Below are 6,815 nucleotides of genomic sequence, written 5' to 3' on the forward strand. Positions count from 1 at the left end.
TGGAAGAGAATCTACGGAGGAATACATATCAAAGTGAAACCACCACAATTACAAGCATGCATTCAGTTTCTTTTAAATTTGTACCGTAAACACGACAGCAATTTCTGGGGGCAGGCAGCTGGGACGCTGAAGTTGGATACCAGCTCATGATTTAATTTGGACTCGTAGAGGATCAAAAACGTAATGCATTTCAAAGAGGTCGTAAAATCACCATACTTTAAATACTGTCAAATCCATTCACCCACTTCTGTAAATGTAAGCAGACATTCCAAGGTAGACAGGATTGGGAGGGAGGTTTTTTAAAAAGGAAAAACACACACACACACCCCTCAAAAGAAAAGCCCTCTTAAGATTGATGTATTCTGGGCAAAAGTTAGAATATTTATCACGTGGGGGTATTACCTTTCTAAGGAATTGTAAGGGAGAATTCTGCAGATAAATTGGAGGCGATCCTGTTGAAGGTGGGAGAATTAAGTGAGGAGTCATATTGTCTTATGAACCTTTTGTGTGTACAACGATGCTATTAGGTATTGATTTTGATACACTCGTGCAGGTACAGAAAACAGAAGGGGGCCAAGTTTGAATAATGGATGAATGGAATTCATTATTCAAATTTGGAGGCCCAAATTTGAATAATGAATGTTGGAAATGTAAATCAGCACATGGCACATACTGTCCTATATGGTGGACGTGCCAGGAAACAAAAAAATCTGGAACAAGTTTCAAAATATTGTCTTTGTCTTACATATCAGATGTACAGTACAGTATGTATGTATGTATGTATGTATGTATGTATGTATGTATGTATGTATGTATGTATGTATTTATGTATTGATTGATTCATTGATTCATTGATTCGTTCATTCATTCATTCATTCATTTCATCTCCTATTCATCAGTCTGTCTTTCGCACTCCCCTCCCTCTACCTTCATCACTTCTTCCTACTTTCTTACTCCATCTCTCCTCTTTCTTTCCTCCATTCATTCATCTCTCTTCCTTAACTCTCTTCCTTCGTTGGCCCTCTATTTCCATCTTTACTTTCTTCTTCTCTCCACCTTCTACTTCCTTTGACTTCTTCTCCTCTACCATCACTTTCTACTTCTTCCTTCCCTTTAGTTATTTATTCATTCATTCATTCATTCAATTTTTATGCCGCCCTTTTCCTTAGACCTAGGGCGGCTTACAACATGTTAGCAATAGCACTTCTTAACAGAGCCAGCATATTGCCCCCACAATCTGGGTCCTCATTTTACCCACCTCGGAAGGATGGAAGGCTGAGTCAACCTTGAGCCGGTGATGAGATTTGAACCGCTGACCTTCAGATTTACAGTCAGGTTCAGTGGCCTGCAGTACAGCACTCTACCTGCTGCGCCACCCTGGCTCTTTAGTGGAACAAGATTCTAGGAAACACTATGAACTAGAGTTAAAACCCAAAATGTATCTCTTAGGAATAATTAGAGGACAACATGAGAATGATAATTATTATTTAATAACGCACATATTAACTGCGGCACGATTGGTTTTTGCTCAAAATTGGAAAAAAGAAAGCATACCATCTGACGATATGGTAATTAGGGAAATATTAGAATGCACAAAATGGAGCAAACTTACACTAGAGTTACAGAACAAACAGGGGAAAAATACTATGTTGTGTGGAGTAAATTCTATAATTGGGTTGATGGAAAAAACGGAACCAAAATTGGGGAAACCAAAGAAACAGAAATGTAATTGTAAATATGTCTTTAAGTTTGATGTCTTTGTTGTCCTATGCCCTTTTTTTGTTTTTAAAAACCAAATAAAAGTTACCAAAAAAAAAGAAAAAGAAAACAGAGGGGATGGAGCCAGATACAATGACTTGAAAATGTATAGGCTTCTAGTCCTCAAGTATTCTAAAAAAAACCATGGAGTGATTCAAGGAAACAATTTCATTCGAGTTTAACTGGGCATTCTTCAGTCATGCTAGTTCGACCCTGTGCTCTGAGAATAGAGGTGTAGAAATGAAGGGTGTGTGTGTTTGTGTGTGTGTGTGTTTGTGTGTGTGTGTGTGGTATGTCTAGGACTTATGAGCATGATTGAGTTATGGGGCAGTAGACCAGCCCTTGAAATCTCAAGTTCCAATTCCTGGATAAAGGTATCGTTTCCCTCGCTAATCATGCCTGACTCTAGGGCACATTGCTCATCGCCATCTCTTGACAGAGGGAGCGAGCATTATCTGAAGATATTTTCCAGGATCATGTGGCCAGCATGGTTATAACACCAAAGATGTGTAGAACACTGTAACTTTCCCACTGAAGTGGTTCCTGTTCATCTACTCGCATGCTTTCTACTCGTGGGCAGGAGCTGAAGCAGGAACAGAAGCTCACCCCATTGCGTGATGCTTGGGTCACGAACCTGGGCTCTCTCTCCCTCCCTCCCTCCTACTTCACTAAATTGTCATGGGACAAAATAGGAGGAGGAAGTGCTCTATAAGATCCTTGAACTAGGATAGATCTATTTCAGCCTTATTTTGGCCTCATCAGCTAGCCATACCCTCACTGTGACTTGAACTTGCAACCTTGGACTTGTAAGGCAGAGAATTAACCTCTAGGCTACAGTATCTAATCCCTTCAGCTTTGTACCAGGGAAGGGTTACATGTTTTTTTGAGTTGAATCACCCTGGTATATTGAAGGAACATCACAGCTCCTTTTTACTGTAGCCTAGAAGATAATTCTCTGCCTTACAAGGCAAAGGTTGCAGGTTCAAGTCCCAGTGGGTATGGCTAGCTGATGAGGCCAAAATAAGGCCGAAATAGATCTATCCTAGTCTCCCTTAATTTTCAAATTCAGCAAAAAAAAAACCCCATGTGACACATACAGATAGAATTGTCGACTATCAATAAAATTAACTGCCTTGGAAATGGCCCTGGGTTGGGCCGAGAGGCAAAAAAGGAGCTGTGATGTTCCTTCAATATACCAGGGTGATTCGACACAAAATGTAACCCTTCCCTGGTGCACAGCTGAAGGGATTGGATACTGTAGCCTGGAGGATAATTATCTGCCTTACAAGGCAAAGGTTGCAGGTTCAAGTCCCAGTGGGTATGGCTAGCTGATGAGGCCAAAATAAGGCCGAAATAGATCTATCCTAGTCTCCCTTAATTTTCAAATTCAGCAAAAAAAACACATGTGACACACATACACACACACACACACATATGTTTTCGTAGATTTTCATGGGTACAGATATGAAGGTCTTGGCATATTCGGGTTTCTTCCCATGTAGGATTTAGAGATTTCTGGCGACGTTTCGATGAAGTCCCACTCGTCATCTTCAGGCTGGTGTTTCTGTCCTTGTTCTAGGGTGAACACAGCGAGACCTGAGCTGCCCTCCCTCTATAAATACTGGTGGGTGGGTGTGGTTTGAATGCTCAGCAGCTGCAAGCTGTGTTGAAACTTCCTGGTGAGTCAGTGGAGTAACACCTGGGGTCGTTGATGTAATTGATGTATGCTGATTAGTTGATGTTTCTGGATTGGGGGTGATATCCTGAGTAGTTGGAACTTGCAGGCTACTTAGCTGTTTTGTAATGTATGTCTGGGGTATAACAATTTTTTTTTGGCTGTGAGATGTTTTTCTATCTCAATGGCTTCCATGATTATTCTTTGGTTGTATTGTTCTGTTTTAGAAATTAATTTAGTTGTGTCAAAATCAATTCCAATCAATGCCCACAGAGAGGATACTGCATGCTATCTCTGGCACGTGTGCCATAGGTTCTCCATCACATCTGTATATCTATGTATTTCTCTCTGTGTGTGTCTTGGAATGGTGAACTCACACACACACACACAAACATACACACACGCACATTTCTGTGGCCATATACATAGAGAAAGAGCCACAGAAATGTTTAGTCTGCTATCTCCAAAAGTGTCAGTGATAACTTGATGATCTGCGTAAGTGAAGAGTTGTAGAACAAAATCAATTGGTGGAAGAGATCTCCTCAGTAGTTTCTCATCAGGATGATGGCACGGAACCTCAAGGCTGAGAAGTGAAGCACAATTTGATCGCAGACAACCACGAAAGAGGAAGACAAAGTTTGAGCTTCCTAGACTGCTGGATTTCAGCTGTGGACACTGGAAGAGAAACTCCAGCAGTTTTGGACCCAGATGTGGAATTCAGCAGGTTCTGATCAGTTCTGGAGAACCAGGAGCGGAAATTTTGAGTAGTTTGGAGAACTGATATACCACCTCTGAAAGGCCCTGCCCTCAACTATTCTCTGCCTTCTGAGTCCCAGTTGCTTAGGAGGAAATGGGTATTTTGCAGTATCCTTCCCCCAGGAGTAGAGAGGGAATGGAGATTTTGCAATGTCCTTTCCCCAGGAGTGGGGAGGGAATGGCGATTTTGCAGTATCCTTTCCCTCTCCATCCTTTTCCCAGGTCTTTTTCAATGCTGTTATTTCCTTCCTCCCTTCCTCCCTCCCTCCCTTCCTTTTTCTCTTCCTTCCTTATTCCCTCTCTATTTCATTCTTTCTACCCTCTCTATTTCTTCCTTCTTCTCTCTCTCCTTCCTTCCTTCCTTTTTCTCTTCCTTCCTTCTTCCCTCTCTATTTCATTCTTTCTACCCTCTCTTCCTTCTTCCTTCCTTCCCTCCTTCCCTTCCTTCTCCCCTCTCTCCTTCCTTCTTTCCTTCCTTCCCTCCAGTGAAGAGCTACCAAAATTTTTACTACAACATTGTGGGTGTGGTTTTCTTTCAACATCTTTCAGTGCAAATTGGGTGCTTTGGGGTGGAGATCCATCTTTGCTACCCCACTGCGTTCCCCCCACTCTGTCCGGGCAGTAGCCCACCCCTGCTTCCCTCCTTCCCTTCCCCCCTCTTCCTTCCCCTCCAACTTTCCCCTCCTTCATTTGCATTCTATTCAGCTGTATCCCCTCCCCCCCCATACCTAGGCATGAACCTCTGTTCCATGCTGGACCATGTGCAGTGTAATTTCTTCCTTTTCTATGTCATCTTATTCTTTAATCCGATGACAAACCAATGACTGTTGACTTCTATTTTCAGCAGACTGAAACTCAGATCAGGGGACTTGCCTAGCTTCTCACATTACCTTCATCCGAAGGTGTGTCTTTCATTGCACAGCCTTCCTCCCGTGACTCTGCAGCCTCCTGGGTTCCCTGCATTTCAATAAAGTTCTAAGAGAAGACGTCCCAGGACTGGATATTCCCACCCACCAATTCCCAGGATCAGGAAGCAAGGACAGCTGCAAAGATTGCAACACTGCAACCATTCATATTATATTACCCTTTTACTACTTTGCAATCCTCAGGTATATTCAAACCAGTATTGGGTTGCAGCCGGTGCAGCTGGGATCAGGGTTCTGGTAGCGGAAATTGAGATGCATATGCATCTCTGCACACCCCAACGCATGTGTGCACATGCCCGCATGAGATTTGGCTTCTGCGCATGCACAGCAAATGAAATCTCACACAAGGATGCTCTTGCACATGATATTTCACTGATTTTCTGCATTCTTTTGCTCCTATGCATGCACGAGAGCAAAGGAAAATCAGTTAAAATCAGCAATCTCAGTGCATGAGCATCCTAGTGCAAGATTTTGCTTGCTGTGCATGAGTAGAAGCCAAATCTCACACTTATGGGTGCACATCTATCCGCACGATGCACTCATGCCTGCAACAATCCCAGAGAATGTAACAATAACGACCCTTAAGTGCAACCCCCACCTGATTCAAGCATCTGTAAAATCTAATTTTTGTTTTTAAAAAAATCTGAGAATATGTGTTTAAAGGAGCTGGGGGGGGGGAGGGCAGTAGAGAATAAGTTCAGGAAAGCGGAAGTTTTTAAGGAAACCTTTTCAACAACAGCAAAAACAAAAAGCCCATCCTCATGTTTTCAGGGGACCAAATTTAGATACGTCAGGACTATTGTTGACTGTGTGTGCATCAGAAAACTTTTCTGACCTAGATTTCCCCCCCCCCCGGAATGCACAATTTAATTTATGTAGAAGATGGTCATGGATCATATACACACAAGGGAAGAACATCCAGAAATAGTCCTAACTAGAGGTGGGTTCTGATCGGTTCGCCCGAACTGGTAACAAACAGCTGGTGACATCATGATAATTTCACAGAATCAGATTTTTCGGTGCCAGTCCATGGGCACCGCCATCTCTTTAATATTTTTTAAAAAAATATTATTTCATTTTTTTTAAATCCTAAGTTTTATTTTTTTCTGTGCATACACAGAAACTGAATTTCCAGCACAGCACATGCATTACCACCTGGTTTTCAGGATGTTGGGAGTTTTTTTAAAAAAAAATTCAGATTTTTCAGCATAGCGCATGCATGCCTATGTGGCATGGGAGGAAGTGAACCTCCAGCAAGGTTAATTGGAACCCACCCCTGGCTCCTAACCATAGGCAGGAGATGACTCCTTGCAGTAAATAATAATATCAATAACAATAATTCTATGCTACTGAATACAGTAGTACCTCTACCTACAAATGCCTCTACTAACGAACTTTTCTAGATAAGAACAAGGTGTTCAAGATTATTTTTCCTCTTCTCAAGAATCATTTTCCACTTACAAACGCGAGCCTCCGAAACTGTAACCGGAAAAGGCAGGGAGAAGCCTCCGTGGGGCTCTCTAGGAATCTCCTGGGAGGAAACAGAGCTGGAAAAGGCAGAGAGAAGCCTCCGTGGGGCCTCTCTAGGAATCTCCTGGGAGGAAACAGGGCCTCCACTCTCCCTGTGGTTTCCCCAATGGCACGCATTATTTGCTTTTACATTGACTCCTATGGGAAAAATTGCTTCTTCTTACAAACTT

This window comes from Erythrolamprus reginae, chromosome 8 (genome assembly GCF_031021105.1).
Source record: "Erythrolamprus reginae isolate rEryReg1 chromosome 8, rEryReg1.hap1, whole genome shotgun sequence".
In the NCBI taxonomy this organism is placed as follows: Eukaryota; Metazoa; Chordata; class Lepidosauria; order Squamata; family Dipsadidae; genus Erythrolamprus; species Erythrolamprus reginae.